Below are 18338 nucleotides of genomic sequence, written 5' to 3' on the forward strand. Positions count from 1 at the left end.
GTGATAGAGGCCAGAGCAAACGCCCGAGGGGCCCCTCAGCAAGGCCCATCCAAAGAGACTCTTTTCTATCAGATTCCACAGGTTGGTCCACTGAGAAGTAGATGCTTACAGGGGCAGGGGAATAATTAGGTCACGTTCTCTATTGCTCTGAACACTTTCTTCACCTCATGTTACACCTCATATAAAACTACCATTAAAACCCATTGTCAGCACCACCCTTTTTGGGGTACTTTATTATATAGTGTTAAGTATTCTTCAGAAAGTTCATATGTGAAATGCTGTCTCCTTCACAAGATTACAGGGTCTTAGGGGACAGAAATTGTGTCTTTGCTGGACCTTCCTCCCTTCCTTTTTCCTCCCTCCTTGTCTTCTTCCTTCCCCTGCCCGCCTTCAATCATGGCACCTGGCAGAGACTGAAATCACATACAATGAGCATCCAGTAAATTTTTGTTGAGTTGAACTTAGTTGAATTCAGATGACCTCTTAACATTTTTATTAATGGATGGTAAAAATTGGCAAATAAAAGTTTGGGGGAATAGTATTCTCACCAATTAGGATTCAGTGAGATTTCTTGTACACTCTTAGTTAATCTTCATGAAACCCAGTACACTGTCCAGTATTATCCTCATTTTACAATGAAGAAACAAAAGCCAAGTGACCTGCTCCAATTCACTTCAAGGAGTAAATGGTGAGATTTGATTTGCATCTAGATCTTCTGTCTTCAAATGTTGTAATGTTACTTCTACTCTTCCCCAGTACTATGGAAGAGCAGTTGTTCCATAGACAGTGGTTCACCCTTCTATCGAGGAGTCTTCAACCTTTGAAGGTTGTAACCTACCCCCTTAAGAGTTTGGAAAAGTAAGTATGAGTCCTCAGATTGAAACAGTGACTGATTATGGTTTGGACAACCTTAGGCTGCTTTTTTTTTTCGGCAAGCCAAGGGAAAAATAGTGCATTTCTATATTCTTTAATTTGCTTAGTTTGAAAGAAACTTTGAAATGGTGTGTAAGACTTTGAACTTTTAATACATATAGATATATCCAGAATATGGGGATAAAAAGGCCTTCTGCCCTAAATGAATTGACTAATTTAGCTAAAAACAAAATTAGAGCACTTTTTTTGGTTACGAATGAAGGACACAAGAATTTTTTGATGTTGCAGCTAAAGCCTGGGTTTTGGTTGATATTCATGTTTTGTAGGTTTTTCTCAATATTTGTCATATACATTAAATGATATCCATTATGCCTCCTAACTCTCATAGGATTTGGATGCATTTGGTCGATAGCATCCTGCATCCTTTCTGAAAAAACATAAATGTGGGGCAGTCTTCCTTTTTTATGTATGTGCTTCGGAAGACCACCGTTGTCTAATTTAAATTTCAGTACAGAGACAAAACTTATCTGTAGTGAGCATAATATCTTGATATATATAGATCTCATGTTTCCTTTTTGTGTCTAACTTTCCAGGTGTTTAAATAGGAGAATGATTTGAATAATAATGGTATAATGTCCAGAGAGAAAGTTGAATACATAAAAGAAATACGCATGGAATCTATTTCTGTAGTGTGTGTGTGTGTGTGTGTGTGTGTATGATTAGCTCAGTCTTTTTATAAAGTTGTCTATACTTTGAAAGTACATAATAACTTTGGAATTACCAGAGAAAATTGAAATAAAAACTTGGATGTTTAAGGGGATGAATATCTTATCTTTTGTTTTAGAGCTGTAGATGAAGTGAAAGGTTAGAAGGGTGTATTGTGTGGTGTTAGATGGAAACCAAACACTATCTTTATATTTTCTTTGCGAAGAAAGCTTGGCTTGGGAATCTGAGTGTTCTTGCAAACTTTCTAAATTTCTTCAGCCCCCACTGATGCCCACACTTTGCTTAATTTGATTGAATTAGTTTACACTGAGCTATGGCTTAGAAAACATGTTATTTATTATAAGCAACGCACATGCACACTAAATAAATAAAGGAAAGGAAGAAAAGAAGCAGCATTTTGCACTTTTCTTGCATGTGTGAAGCAGTCTGCCTTGCTTTAGAATTGCATATGTGTGTGTCTCTTTAAATAGATTGGGAACACCTTGAAGACAAGAGAAATGTTTTATGCATGTTGTGACAATGATTTTGTGAACGCAAGTGCAGTAAATCAAAACAACTTTGATAAAATCCTTTACTTGGAGTTGATAGACTTATTCAGAATTTCTTAGAAGTCATCCTATTACTTTTGAAATTCCTCTGCCTCATATACTTTCCGTGGAATGAAGAAATGTTGTCCATCTGCCTACTTGCAAGAAAAATGGATAGTTAAGTAGTGCAATATAGCCTGTTTACATACTGGCCCAAACTGTCACTGTAAGAAAAGGTTGCGTATATTCTAAAATGTTACAGAGCTAGGAAAAATATACACACGTAATATATAGAGTGAATATATATGTATATATATGATCATATATATATGATCTGTTCCTTGTCACAATATTTAACCTAATGTGCTATTTACAGTAATGAATCAAAATGTCAGTTTTAAAAATATGAAGTGTCAAAGTGTTCCCACGTTGTGGGAAAGTTTGATGTGACAGTTTGTTAATCATATGACTATTATATCAAACGTGTCTCACAGTGTTTTTTGCTCAGTTCTCTTTCTTGTAGGTTCCTCGCACTTTTTCAATGAATTCCAAGTTCAAGTTACTAACCCAAAGAACACATTTGGGTTACGTGTCTCCCACAGCTCACACAAATGCTGCAATGTTTTCCTTTACTTACAACTGAATGGATTTAACATTTCAGAGTAGTTTGACTTTTGTGCCTGACACATTTATGTATAGAAGCTAAAAGAAAAAAAAAAATTCCCCTACTGTAATTTTGTTGTTTTCACTGCAAAACCAGCACATGAAACCTTCATAGAATGGATGTTTCGTGTTCCTCCAAGCTGGGTTTCCCAAGGTTTAATTTAGATGTCCTTACTCTTTGACCTTGGGCGCATTTTTGAATTTTGCTTGGCACATTGATCATACCAACTTCTTCATCCTAATAAAAGGGCAGAATCCTAGAACATAAATACTATATGCTTGGGAAAAGGCAGCATGGTTTCGTTCGGAAGAATTTGTGGCTATGCTACTTACTAGCTCTGGATACAAGGACCACACTCAATCTCTGGGCCTCAGTTTCCTCTGAAGAATTATTAAGGTTGAAATTAGATTAGATTAGTGAATTTTTAAACTTATGCCTTCAAGGAGCCCAGAGTTCTGGGTGGATGTACAGCCTCAGATGATGGGGTGCGGGGAGAGTGGCGAGGACTCTGGGCCCTTCTGCCTGAGCAGCTCACTCTTAGATCTGTTTTAATTTAGTTTTATATACTATTTCATTTAAATAAAAGGCTCCACTGCTTAAGCGACCAACTTGCCTACCTGTTGGCAACCACTCTACTATGCGATGTAAAGTCAGTGTTCTCTGATTCTGCGGCTCATTTCCTGAGAGATTTCAGCTGGCGGCCACACCAGCAGATCTCGGCTAATCTGGCCTCAGGTTCTGCCTGTGCATCCATGTGGCCTCTGTGGAAGTCCTTTCAATGGCAAAGGATTCTCCGTGGTGAGATTTGAGGGAAGGGCCACTAACTGAGGACCTATCTATGTCTGATTCTAATCCTTGCGGCTTTTTAGTCTTAATAAACTTACTTTCCAATTTGGCAGATGTTTACATCATCAAAGACTATTGTTTAGAACAAGTACAGACAGAGGAAGTTATAGAAGCTTTGGCAGGTATTTGATCTGCTTTTGGTTGAGGATATGAATGTTACTCCTTAAGCTGGAGCGTTTCAGCCAATTTGGGGAGGAGGGTGAGCACCTACAACTTGGAATTTTACTTCATCCATTATTTTCTCCTTCCCTCCACCCCATACACTACCACCTTGATCCACTCTGCAGGACATATTCCTGTGTATGTTCCCCAGAATGATGGGGCAGGTGAATTAAAAAGTTGTGAATTACAAATCAAGGAAGAGACTGTAAGAATAACAAATGATCAAGGGATATGACGTAGCAAGACTTTAGAAAAGCCTTTAAGTATGAACATAATAAAATCAAATTGGAGAAAATATTTCTCATAGATTGAAAAAAGTGTCCTTAAAATGGGAGAGAGGATGAATGTCTATTTTGCTAGACATTCAGAAGCATCATTTTCAAAGTTCCTCAGGGATCAAGTTCGGGGATTAGTTTAACTCTCCTAATATCTGAAATTGTGAAGGGAGAGAATGGTCAAGTGTACAATTTTGTCATGACAGTTTCTTATAGTGAAATGACCCTTTGGTAACAGATCTCATCAAAACGGTGTAAGCCCAGAAGCAGTAGCTGAGTGCCAAGACAGGATGTTCTTTTATTGAGTCACATATCAGCCACTGGGGATGCACCTGGGCTTATTGGGCTTGGTGGGGGGAAGGGATGACCCAAAATCCATGTATAGGATAACTAGAAAAAAACCAGGAGTGGTTCCTGACTTGTTCCTTAAAGAAACTGGTGAGATGAGGCAAAATGTTCTAAACCAATGTCAAACTCTAGACATCCAGTTTTCAATGGAACAGGAAGCATTTTGTGTATAGTTTTGGTCGAAGTGGAATAGTATAAAGGATTGTTTGGATAGAGGGGATGACATGGGGACAAACCAAAAGGTACAGCCCAGGACTTGAACTCAGGTAGTCTGTTCCCAGCAGCTGCTCTCTTAACCACTAAGCTACGTTGTCTCCATACTGTGGGTGTAATTATACCTGCCTGTTCTACCTCCCAGCATGTCATGAGGCTGAAACAAGATGATAGGTGTGAAAGTATTAGGAAAGGGGTGAACCAACAGGTGAAGGTGAGACAGCACACAAATAACTATAAAGTAGAAAGTAGAAACTTGCTGAGAAAGTTCAGAGAAGAGAAAAGAATGATCACTTCCAACTGGGGTGGAGGGCAGGGGATTAAGGAGGGCTTCCTGGGGAAAGTGACACTTGGGTTGGCCTTGAGCGGGATTTTGATAAAGGGGGAGGCTTTCTGAGCAAATGGAATGAACAATGGAATAGAGTCATCGAAGTGCAGGGTGGTGAAAAAGAAGGCGTTAGTTCATCAAATGCTGATGAGTTTAGCAGATTCTTTCCAAAACTGTGTGCACTGAGGAACGGAGAAGGGAAGGGGCATGTGGAGGAAGGGGAGGACATGGTGAGTAAGGTAATGAATGGGAAGATGGAAAAGCATAACCAAAAACTGCCATCTTCATCATCTTTCTGGGAGTCAACTGTAGGCAAATAGATGATCCCTGCCTTACGTAGATCATGCTTTGACTCAATTTATTTTCTTGTGCGTGGTCCATAAATACTAGTCCAAGGAGATACCAGTCTAAAAAAATGTGTCCCCCGTAAGCCTGGAGAATGCAGCATACTCTGGCGCCCTCTTAGGTATTGACAATGTATGTTAGCTTGTTAAATCTTTCAGGAAGCCCTGTGGGACAGCCGTCAGCTTACTTTCATTTGACTCTGGAACTTGGTTTTTCCCTTTGAGCAACCCTAGTTAACATCCCCGAGTAGATAGACTCCCAGAGACCTCCAGCCCACCAGCTGGACTGATCTGTGTCTGCTGTCCAACAGATCCTCTGAGAGGAGAAGCAGATCCACTCTCAGGGCAGCCCGAAGTCCCATTCTGAAAGAAGAAGTTGCACAGAGCACTTTTGCCTGTAGAAATGGTTATGTGTCATTTAGAAAGAAAGCTGTGCCCAAGATAACCTTGAGAACCTGCAGCCCCTCTGAAAAAGTAAGAGTGAGAAGCAGGAAGTGAAGGAGCCCTAGGTCTTGGAATGTGTCTGAGTGCAATAGATCGCAACCACAGGACCACCCCCAGCAGGCTGCCCTGTGAACATTTATGAGAAAACATCCTTCAAGTCAGGAGCTTGCCAACCAGCCCCGGAGAGGGCGAGGAGCCTGGCTCACTCTCATGTGCTGCATTGTCCTGAAAGGGGAAGAAAGGCAGTGGACTGTGTTGAATGTCTCCTCCTTCCCAGACACCACATTCGGAGTCAGCGTGGTGTAACACTTTCTCACTTAATCCCCTCAACAATCCCACTAGGTTAGGATTATTAATCTCTTCTTGTATAGATGAGGACACCGAATCCAGGGGGTCTCAGTGGTGCTGAATACATCACGTTGTTTTATATCTTGGACCTTGACCATGTTCCTTTCCATCCTTGTCTGCCTGGTGAACTTAGTGTTTCTCCAGGTTGTAAAAGAGGTTCTCCTCTAAAGACCTTCTGAACCCCGTGGGACCTCTTGGTCCTGAACTGCATGATGCTCTTGTTGCTTAGGGCTACATGCTTTCTCTCAAGGTTCAAACGTGGGGCCTGAGTGATTCTAGAGCTGCCCTGCTCTGCCTGCATTCAGCTTTCTCTACGGTGTGACTTCATCGTCACTTCATTCAGACCCCGTCCTTCACAGGATACTTCTTCTCCAGCCCAGAGTTCTGGACCTTCTTCGCTGACATATTTTGAGTTTTCTGGGTTCTAGGCCTCTGAATTTTTAATGTCACCCCACTTCCACACCCCCTTCCTGGAACCTACCTGTTACCTTCTTGTTATTTGCTCAGGTCTGATCGTAACGTTCAAGCGACACTTTTCAAACTTGCTGTGCATTGGAATCACTTGGGGAATCTCACCCTCAGAGGCTATGGTCCCGGAGGTCTGAGAACACAGTGTGGGAGAATTTGTATTTCTAACAAGCTCCCAGATGATTCTGAAACTGTCAGTTTGTGGGCTCACTTTGATTAATACACCTTTAAAGTACAGTTCAAGACCCCTGTTTTCCAGGAAATTTAACTATCTTTACGCAAAGTGGTTTCTTTCTTCCTTTCTCTCTCTTTTTCTTTCCTTCTTTCATATTCTAATGGAACTCAGCTAGGCCCTATCTGATTTAGATAACTTCTCATTTATGTAAGTCTCTGGGGCTTCATTATCAACTTCTTGTGTCTGCTTAAATGCTTTAGATAAGAGAGACAACGTTGAATAAATGAACGTAAGTCCGGATGGAGAATCTGGAATCCTGAATTCACAGGTTGTCATGAGCTGTGTGTTTTGGGGCAAATCACATCGTGTAGAGTTGAGTTTTCTCATCTCTAAAATAATTATTCCATTTCCTCCTGCTGCAGAAGCTCATGGAAAACATCAAATGAGAGAGTGGGTACATAAAGTGTGGTACAAATGCAACGATGTTCACAGTAAATTATTGTTAGTGTTTTGTTTGTTTTGTGCAGTTGACTCATTCACTTTATCATTAATGATGAGGCATGAAGGAAATGCTGTTGGTTTTTGATGAGATGTGGAGTGGAGGGTGGGGCTGAAGTGATGCTGAGATTTCAGGAAAGTTCTTTTCAGTTTCTGGAAATGATTCTCACACTGACACTGACAGTTATAAGCCCGTGCTCAGGTCAGAAAAGCAACGTGCCTTTATATTGAACTTTTTCTGCGGGTAGGCCATGATAATGATTATGAAAACTGTGTTCATTTTATGAACTTTTCATGTAAACTTGAGTGATGAAATATTCATAGTGGTTGTCACTTACAGGGGTTTGTAGGGTGACTGCTAGTGGTCAAGTTTATAAATCCTTAAATTTCTGTTTTCTGTAACAAGAATACCTAAAACAGGAAGTGTCCCCTTCTAGGTTTTCTTAAGATAGCATATGCATTCCTTAAGGGCCTACAGTGCAAAGTCTAGATCAGGCACTGAGGAATAAAAATATGGTGGGATGTGTAATTTCTTCTTTCACGGAGTTTACAGTCCAGTGGGAGACATAGACACATGCACAACTAGCTGTTTCACAAAGCCAAACCAGCTAGGTGACAAAGGAGAGGTACACAGGTGGCATGCTGTGGGAACCCGGAGGAGGGGCGCCTGAAGGAGGTGGTGTGTAAGCATGCCTTGAAGAACTGAAAGGATTTCAGCAAACCAACTTTAGGTTGGAGCAAGCCAGATGAAGAGACACTGTGTTAGTACTCCAGGCATTTCCTATAGTGTTTTATAGCCCAGGTTATAGGAAAAGTATTGATGCACAGAAACAGAAGATCTTCTTTGAAGATCCCCTGCTGATATTCTGGTCCATCTGACTATGCTTATTTTATTTCCTTTAGTATATTTGTCCCCTCCTTCTTTACAGGATATCCCTTTTTGCCACTTCCTTGCTGGTGTTTTCTTTCCTGGTCCTTAGCCTCTCTTGCCTGCAAAGTTGGCTCACCCTTGCTACCATATCATCATACTCCTTTGGACCACCTCTTTCTCTGTTCCCCAACTATTAAAAAACCCCCTTTCATCCTCACTCTTGTTTTGATTTGCAGCATTAACGATTGCCTTTTAAAAATGTCCGTGTATTGATTAGATTGATGCGTTCACACTGATTTTTCTCTTCTCTAGGCTCTGGATCGCCAAGCCTGTAACACCAAGTCTAGGTGGTACTTATATGTGTATAGTGCCTATTGTGGCCAAGAGGAGATAAGGTCACAGTGAAAGGAAACAGGTTGTTAAAATCTGTTGGAAGAAACATCAGGTGCCAGACTTGTCTGGGAATGCAGTGTAGATTGACTTTACATTCTGTGGCCCGCGTGTCAGAAGCCTTTGATGTTTAGAGCCTTACATTTTGATACTTATAATCATGTAATATAAGTTTATATCAACTGAATCCACTGACTTGATGGTGACTCAATTTCACTATCCACTACATTATTAATTCCAGATGGGAAAATTCATGAGGACTCAAATTTTGTTTGAAGCCCAACTGTTTCTTAAATTATTATTACAATTATTATCTATTTGTTTTTTTACAACTGATGGGAAGGAAAATTTAACAGCTGTGTGATTAGCAGGGCATGAAATTAAAAATGTTTTGCACAGAATCAAGAGGTTGTTTACTATAGAATTCCTCATCTGAGAATTAAGTATCATTAAGATTGGCCACAAGATGCTCTCTTTCATCATTTAAGTTTGATTTTTCACATCCAGTTCTTTGCTAAAAGGCCTTTCCCCTTTTCTGGAAGGAAAATACTGGCCAGGTCTTCACAAAGCATCTCTAACATTAGCAGTCAAGGTAACAACCCCATTTCTTTCACTCATAAAATAACAGTGCAAGGAAAAAGAAGTTCAGCCTCACTGCTCTCAGCAAAGAATGAGTAAGTTCCAGTTTGAGGAAGTCAGGTAAATTAGAAAAAGCTACAGCTTTAAAGTGGCTTTAGTCTTCTCCTTTCAAATTGCGCAGGTAGAGACGTCTAGAATGTGATGTTTATCCTTAAAGTTTCCTTTACCCGTATGCTGTTACTTCTTGGGTCCTTTTGCAAAAGTACCTCCTTTGGCTGGGTTCTGGAGAGTACCACCTCCCTCTTCCGTTGTGCAGGATGTGGACAGTCTTTTGCAGAAGCAGGAGAGCGTGGCGGTCAAGCACGTTAGCTGGAGTCTCTTTGCTGAAGTGTGAAGCCAGCTCTTCTATTTGCTTGGGCAAGTTGTGTGAGCTCTCTTTGACTCATCCCCTTATCGAATGGAGGTAAAAACAGTACCTACCTCCAAGGTTGCTTTGAAGATTAAGAGAGTTAATACCTGGAAAATGTTTAAGGCTCTACCTGACTCATAGCCGGTGCTCAGTTAATGTTAGCTGCCTTCATTTTTATAAGGCAATGTACTGTTCTGTGTGTGAAGGTCTTTAGTACACATCCCACACGGACTTGCTTCACTTCTAGTCTGGGATCCTTCATCTATCCTTGTCGTTTTATCTTTAATAGAATCATTCCTGTAAGATAATTATTTATATACTTGTTTTAAGTCTTTCTTTAGACAGGTTTTATCTTTACATTTGATGAATTCAACAAGACCCAGTCTCTGCCCTTAAGGGACTTTTTGAAGGGGAAATTGGGGTTGATGAAAGTTAATGCAGATAACTCTTATTGGAGACAGACTAGAGATTGTGCCAATGAGAGTTAAGATATTTGAATAGTATTCCTAAATATTAAGAGGTCTAGTTAAGGAATCTGTGGTCCTTAGAGGAGAGAGACATTAACTTTGGTTGGGGTTGAATGCAAATGTGGAGAAAATGAAGGAAGTCTTCCTGGAGGAGGAGGGATTTGATCTGGGACCTGAATGCTGGGTAGAATTTGACCTGACCGAAAAGGGGAAAAGAATTCCCAGGCTAAGTGAAGCGAGTGAACTGCAGTTGGTTTTCTCACGTTTTCCTCGTGCTGCCCTCTGGCCACTATCCAGGCCCTTTGGAGAGCTGTTATTGCAGGTGGAATCTCAGTTGGAAAGCCAGTGAGTGTGTGAGTGAGGCTTTCATAGTCCCCAGGTCCTGTATAAAAAAATGGACGGGGGCTTCCCTGGTGGCGCAGTGGTTCAGAGTCTGCCTGCCAATGCAGGGGACACGGGTTCGAGCCCTGGTCTGGGAAGATCCCACATGCCGCGGAGCAACTGGGCCCGTGAGCCACAATTACTGAGCCTGCGCGTCTGGAGCCTGTGCTCCGCAACAAGAGAGGCCGCGACAGTGAGAGGCCCGCGCACCGCGATGAAGAGTGGCCCCCACTTGCCGCAACTAGAGAAAGCCCTCGCACAGAAACGAAGACCCAACACAGCCATAAATAAATAAAATAAATAAATTAAAAAAAAAAAAGTGGACGAAGGAGCCATTCTAATGAATGTCTTTTAAAGGGGGTGTAAGAGAGGTACATTCTAATGAATGTGTTTTAAAGGCGGTGTAAGAGAGGAGGAATGGGAGAGACAAAGGCAGGAAATGTTGGATGTTTGTAGAGGGATTATAATGAAGGCCAACTGAGTGCTCTTTATGCTTTCTCAGATCACTTTTAGGGGAGATATAGGTGCTTTTGCATATATATATATATCAAAGTGTCACTTTTTCCTCCTTGTCTCTTCTTCTTCTTTTTTTTTTTTTGGTAAATTTATTTATTTATTTATTTTTGGCTGTGTTGGGTCTTCGTTTCTGTGCAAGGGCTTTCTCCAGTTGCAGCGAGCGGGGGCCACTCTTCATCGCGGTGCGCGGGCCTCTCACTGTCGCGGCCTCTCCCGTTGCAGAGCACAGGTTCCAGACGCGCAGGCTCAGTAGTTGTGGCTCACGGGCCTAGCCGCTCCGCGGCATGTGGGATCTTCCCGGACCGGGGCACGAACCCGTGTCCCCTGCATTGGCAGGCGGATTCCTAACCACTGCGCCACCAGGGAAGCCCCTTCTTCTTTTTTTTTTTTAAGAACCAGTGTTAAAATCACTCTATCCTCTGCCCTTAAAAATAAATCTGGGCGGGAAGTATGAGTATTTCCTGGAATACGTTATATGCTGGGCAATAGATCTGTGTATTTAAATGCCTTTCCTGTAGAAGCAGGTCATTATAAGTCAGGATGCTACCAGCAGCCCTGTGGGTGGTTGGTGAGTGTGCTTCAGCGCTGTGGCTGCTCTCCATCAGCTCTCTGCCATGTCGAGGTGGTTTTGAACTTACTGACACTTTTAGCAAGATGAGGCACCATAATGTCAGCTGGCCAACCATAACATGGCATGGTTGCAAAATAACGAGCCTGGAGTTTTAGCCAACACCCTGGAACGTGTAGATGCAAGTAGCACTCCTTGTGGGGGTACCATTCCAGCACAGGGAGCGCTTGGTCCTAAGTTGCTTCCACTGCTCAAAGCATCCTTGGAATCGCCTTCAGAGATGATGGTGAGCCACCCTAAAAAGTCACAGAAGCATGAGATGTGAGACCATGGAATCCACTAACCTCATTCTGAATGTGAGAAAACTGAGGCCCTGAGACAAATATTGATGTGTACAGTGGGGTCTTTCCCTTAGATGGGGAAACATCCCGTTCTCAATTACCTTGTTAGCTCTCTCTGCTTATTTTCTCATTGTTTCTCTGCCTTAAGGAAAATTGATTCTGTGTTAAGCCTATGAATAATTAAAAAAAAAAAGAGAGAGAAGGAGAGAGGGGAAAAAGTTCCCTTTAGCATTGCCTAACATCACAGAGTGTATCTGTAGCACAGGGAAAACCCAGCCCTCCTGGCATGAGGCTCCTTCTAGATTTACAAGAAAGTTTCAAGATAGAAATCACTTTATCAAAGTTTCTAGTTGGTTATAGTTACATCTGTTGTAAAATCTGGTGCACATAAAGATAGAGTTAAACATGCAAGTTCCTAACTGAATTGTAGACCTTACCTTTCAGGGGTAGGGATTTTGTCAGGGCTAAAGCTTTGTCCTTGTCATGGTCCATTGGCAACAGTCCCTAAAGTGTGCTCCGTGGTGTGCTAGCTCTACAAATGGCCAAATCAGGTTGGGAATCAGTTGCTTTTATTGCAATCTCCATTTTGGAGATTCTTCCTGTACCTTTAGCAAGATTAACTCTGAGAAGACCTATAGGTAAAAAAAAAAAAATAACCACACCATTCCTTTCTGTAATGTGAAATTCAGGCTTTGTCAAATTTATTTTATCATGGAACCATTTTGTGGATGATTTCCCAGACTCGTGTTCTGTGGAACATTCTTTGGATAGCATGACTTTATTGTTAAAATTCTTAAGGTTCACATCTGTCGTCTTGTAATCATCTTGTGTGAAATATAAAGTCATCTGGGCTAAACTATAGACCTTCACCTGCCCTCCCTTCTCCATAGGAGAAATTACAAGTTTATTTCAGGATCAAACACTTTTCAAATGAAATGTTGTTAGGAGGAAAAAAAAAAAAATAACCCTTTTAGAGCCTAATAACTGCAGAAAGAAGACAGTATTATACCAGCCAAACCCAATTTTGTGAATTAGGGCTTTAACTTGGAGAGTTGTTCCTGAAAATAGGTTGTTTTTAAGCAAAACTTTTATGGCTTTTGGTGGGGGACTCTTTCACCATCAAAGGCACGAATATGGGTACTTTTAAACTGACATGTTTCTTGCATTCAAAACCAGGGCTTGTGGAGGAAACAATACTTTCTTCAACTTTTCTGAAACAGTTGGCTTGACCATCATGGCATTTTTTTTGTTTATTTAGGATATTAGCTTTTTTTTTTTTTTTTTTTTTAATGCGGGAAGGGTCCTTGTTGATCTTGTCCCAGCCTGCACTTGACAGATGAGGAAATAGAGGCCCAGAAGGCTTCAGTGACCTTTCTAAGTCTCTTTACTAGTTAGTGACAAAACCAGAGCTAAAAATCAAGAACTCTCACTTACTTACTAAAGTAAGCCTAGTAACTTTTTATTTATTGTACACTCTGTTAAAAAGAAAGGAGTTAATTGCTTCTCTTGATTAGATAGTAGGTAGGTAGATATGTACCTACACAGATGATAGATAGATGCCCATAATTAGAAACTCTTTTACCCTCAAGGTAAGAAGACCCTCCATAGTTCCTTGGTTGTCTCCTTTTTTTTTTTTTAAAAAGAACTTCACCCACCTCAGGCCAGGTCTTTGATACTGTTCACTTGAGAAATCGATTCACTTCCATGGAAGAGATAAGTGTGAAAAAGAGGGTCATGCCGAACATTTTAATCTCTCTTATTTCAGGCTGAGAGATTCACTACAGCAAGGGGGTATCTAAGGTTTTCGACATAAGGAGAAGAACTGGCTGTCACCAAGTGCTTGAGGGCTATGGCTTAGTTATACATTATTGTGTGGTTATTTCTCTCCTCTTTCTCTCCCCCTTTCTCCTAGTTTCAGCCCCTCTCTCCTTTCTCCATTGCCCATGTCTTCAGCAGGAGGGCTATCTCGCTTCAAAGACAGGAAAGAAAGCTCAGATCCAAGGAAGACATTCCTTCTGTGAGGTTTCACCCAGCTGTAGCAAAAGCAAAAAAAAATTCTCATGCCTTTGAGTTTTTTCCTTTAGGTAGAAGGATTTGGTGGTTAGAGATCTTAGGAAATTCCCCATTAAAAAGCTACTGCAGAATCTGTAGTCTGGTGCTTGCAATAACGGTGGTGTAGTATCATGTGAAGAAGGCAAGGGCCTTAAAGTTAACAGTGGAAAATATGGGTTCTGGGTTGCACTTCTCTGCTAACTAGCTGTGGGATCCTGGGAAAACCAAAAGACCTCTCTGAGCTTCATTTGACCCAGTCTCTTCATCGGGGCTCGGGGAATCATGATTCCTGGAATTGTGTGGATTACATGAGATAAGGGATATGAAAAAGGCTTTGTAAACTATAAAGCACCCTATAAGTACTTGTGAGCATATTTATAGCAATCAGGTAAGCGATAATAATAGCAAACACAACTACACTGCTGCTTTTGAGCCAGGTACCGTTTTAAGCCTTGTACATCTGTTGGTTCACAATTCTGACAGCAGATCTGTGTGTTAGCGAATAGCACCTGGCGTCATAAATCAGCAGGCGGCTGCTTACCTGGATCAGCTGGCTATTTACTCAGTGGTTGTGGGTACGTTTCTCCCTTCCCTGGGCCTGAGACGTGTTCTTTGTAAAAGAAGCACTTGGACTCTGGTTGAATGTCAGGGCCCTTCTGTTCTGGGATTTGTGATTCTGTTCAGCAGTTTTTTTTTTACCCCTCACAGGTTCAGTCGCTGATCAGTAATCAGAGCTCACATTTAAACTGAGGGCCATCATCATCTTCATTTTACAAATGAGGACACATAAGCACAGAGAGCTCAAGTAACTTTCCCAAGGCTGCACAGCCAGTGAGTGGCAGAGCTGGGATTCAGACTCTGCTCTGGTGCCCCAGGACGACGGCAGCTAGATAGATTTGAAGAACTCTCCAGCGATCCCAGGTGTGTTCTGTGTTCAGAGTCCTCATCTAATCAGCTCCACGATTCTCATTTAGCGCTTGAGGTTTTTGGTGGTGGTTGTCATTTAACTCCACATTAGATTTCCAGCATCTTGATTGCAGGTTTTCAGTGCTGGAGTGTGTATTTCCAATGTCTGATACAGGGTTTGGCAATGGGTAGTATCTTCCTGTATGCGCACCGTTTGTTTTCTGGCCAACCTTAGAGTCTTTGAAGCCCTCAGGGAGGCCTGCCATTGGCATCTCCCCAAAGTGTGTTTGACGGAATGACCTTTTCACATCAAAAGCCAGTTGAGGTTGCTGTGGTGTGACTCTGGACAAGTCTCCACAGGGGAGGCAAGTTTCAAGTTGCGGCCCGTTTGTTTTCTGCGTGACGTGCGCGCTCCGACTTTCTCATGCCTGCTTAACTTTATCTGAGTGAGTTCTGGTTGAAGACTCTCCACCAGAGTCTCCCGGCTGCTTCAGCTTGTTTTGGTTTTGCTGTGTTTTTATTTTTCTGAAGGCCTGGTTTTCTTGGGCTCTGCTTGCATACCACCCAAGATTTGTAGCCCAGTTGCATCTGGGAAAGAGTCACACCCATTGAAATTGGGAGACAATTAACTCTTAGAGCCCAAGGACATTGACATAAATCTTAGGTCACAGACATCTTCCATCTCTCTGACTCTGCCTTCCTTCTTTATGTGATGCTGTTCCAAGATCTCTTACTGGCACCAGCTTTCTTGGAGGGTTGCCTTTAACTCCTAATCCACTCAGTAGATTTTACCACTAACACACCTCTCCAATGGATGGTCTCTTCAATCCCCATAACTGACCCACTCTGGAGTTCACTTATTCCTTCATCTACATATGAATTATGTGATATTACCTACCTACCAGACAGAATAGTGATACCAAAATAAATTTGACACTATCCCAGTTTATAAGGACCTAATACTTTGAAGGGGGAAGGATTCACTTTGTTAATCAACAGTTAGTTCTTGAGTGCCCACCATGACCGACTGGCAGAACCGTGGATACCAGCAGATACAAGCCCTCTCATCATAGGACTTCTGGTCCAGGAGTGACAACCACCACATTCATAATTTCACAGATAATTATATAATTATGGCTGTGATAGGTGCCACAAAGCAAAGGTACAAGGTGTGGTGGGAATATTAAACAATTTTTTTTTTTTTCCCCTTAGCCTAGTTTGTGGGCGAAAGGCAAACTGTATGTTTGTGTGTGTGTTTCCCAAAAGAAGTGGAATTAGCCAGGGAAAGATGGGCACAGGGGAGCGGGCTTGGACAGATACCTCTCATATAAAGTAGAAAATGGTCAGTGCTCAGCTCAAGTACTGTGGAAGTTGAGGTGAGGAAGAATGTTTTGAAAACTGGTTTGATGATAAAACTCCTTTCAGAATATTTCCTTGTTGAACTTCCCTGGTGGTGCAGTCGTTAAGAATCCGCCTGCCAATGCAGGGGACACGGGTTCGAGCCCTGGTCTGGGAATATCCCACATGCTGCAGAGCAACTAAGCCCGAGCGCCACAGCTACTGAACCTGTGCTCTGGAGCCCGTGAGACACAACTACTGAGCCCTCGTGCCACAACTACTGAAGCCTGCGCTCCTAGAGCCCATGCTCCGCAACAAGAGAAGCCACCGCAATGAGAAGCCCGCACACCCCAAGGAAGAGTAGCACCCACTCGCCACAACTAGAGAAAGCCTGTGCGCAGCAACAAAGATCAAATGCAGTCCCCCCAAAATAATTAAATAAATAAAGTTATTTTTTTTAAAAAAAGAATATTTCCTTGCTTTTCCCCCCTATAAGTGGTGGGTTTTTGTAGCATCCTGACCTGGTTTAGTAATTGTAAATTGACTTAAGAAAAGAAGACCTCTCTGTTTTCCTAACTACTTCCTAGATTGTTAAAATAATTCACCGTATTTCATGTGTACACCCAAAGTCCTTGAATCCAATTAGTAAGAAAAACACTTTTCATGTCATTGTTAAGTAACATAAAAATAAATAACAGTAAAGAAAAACTGAAGTACCAACGCCTTGAGCTTTTTGCTGGAATCTGGGAGTGTCTTATCATAAGACATGGTTTCAGATGTACCATTTTCATTCTGCATGTATTTATTTATCTATTCAGAGTGCCTCCCTTGGGTCCTTTGGTATTGTAATGAACCGCTGGAGGTGAGAAGGAAAAGGGTAGAGGCAGAGCTACTGGTTACTGCCATTCGGATTATATCCTGCTCCAGGGCAGGAGGGCAAGTGGGCGTCAAATCCTGCCCCCCCTCTATTTGCCAAGCCAAGACCGGGTGCATTTTTCTAATGTGTTCAAAAGAACCTAATGGTTAGCAGAGGCCTGGGTATGGAAATGTCTGACACAGGTTTGTTTTTCTCTGAAAGCCCTCATAGTTTAGTGGGGTAGGCAGACATGGGAATAACTAAACATAATTATACCGCCAGCCAGAATGAAATATGTTAATCAGAGGTACAGATGACAGGCCGAGGGGCCTTAATTGAAGGATTTTAATTCTGACAGGGTGGGGAGAGTAAATTTATACAGCAATTGAAAAGCCAAGTTGGATGGGCAAGTTTTTTCTTCTTCTTTTTTTTTTTTTTAAATAGTAGCTTTATTGAGATCTAATTCATATGTCATACAATTAGCTCCTTTGAAGTATACAATTCAGTGGTTTTTATTATATTCCCAGGGTTGCACAACCATCGGTAAAATCAATTTTGGAACATTTTCAGCACCTCCAGCAGAAACCCTGTACCTATTGGCAGTCTCTGCTTCTTTCCCCAAACCTCCTTTCACCTAGCCCTAAGCAGCCACTAATCTACTTCCTGCTCTGTAGAGTTGCCCAGTCTGAACATTTCATATGCATGTGATCACATGATATGGGCTCTCTTGTGACCGGTCTCTTTCACTTGCCGTAATATTTTCCAGTTTCATCCATGCTGTGGCATGATGAATAGGTTTTTGATTGCTGGAGAACAGAAGGAAGTTCACCCCAAAATGATGCACTAGGGTGAGGTAAGAGAAAGACCTTCTTAAGAAAGCATGGGTTGTGTTTGAGGGGTTGAAAGTAGAATTTTGGGTCTGCGGAGTAGGGCTTGTTGGGGAACCTATGGTAAATATAGACGGAAATATAATTTGGAGCAGAGTATGAAAATTAGGAGTAAGTTTGAACTTCTTTCAGTATGCAGATGTTTTTGAAAGGGGAGTACTATGACTTGATAGAGATAAGATAAAGAGAAATTGGTAATTAAAACTCCAAGGTCACCTAAGTTGGTTGTGGAAAGCCAGGTGTGAAATCAAGAACTCCTAACTCCTGAGTAATTTTTCCTCACATTCTACTGCCTCTTGCTTTTTATTTGTTAACTGGAGTGAGTAAAAAAGTACAGGTGACTTTTTCTGTTATAGTTGTATTAAAAAACTATTAGAAGTATGTAAAAAATAAAACTATATAGGTTATGATTAAAAATGCTGTTCCTTGGACACTTGGGATAAGGCAATATTTTCATGGTAAAGCCCACTATGTATGTTTCTCACATCAGGAGGAAACAGGCTCTCTTCTGGCCCATTTGCTTGCCTCTACAGTATCC

The 18338-nt window shown here is 41.6% G+C and overlaps 1 protein-coding gene across 8 annotated transcripts in view; it reads left to right on the plus strand.

Moving 5' to 3' along the window:
* LPP (LIM domain containing preferred translocation partner in lipoma) overlaps positions 1-18338 on the plus strand; it is a 692297-nt gene that overhangs the window by 191343 nt on the left and 482616 nt on the right. For 2 of the 8 annotated variants that reach the window (XM_082461505.1, XM_082461503.1), the window contains one exon: positions 17680-17766. The exons of the other annotated variants lie outside the window; for them this stretch is intronic. The gene's annotated coding sequence lies outside the window, so the exon portion shown is untranslated. The remainder of the gene's footprint in view (positions 1-17679; positions 17767-18338) is intronic. 8 annotated transcript variants of the gene reach the window in all.

The sequence above is a fragment of the Balaenoptera physalus genome (genome assembly GCF_965194825.1).
Source record: "Balaenoptera physalus genome assembly, chromosome: 4".
Taxonomy (NCBI): Eukaryota; Metazoa; Chordata; class Mammalia; order Artiodactyla; family Balaenopteridae; genus Balaenoptera; species Balaenoptera physalus.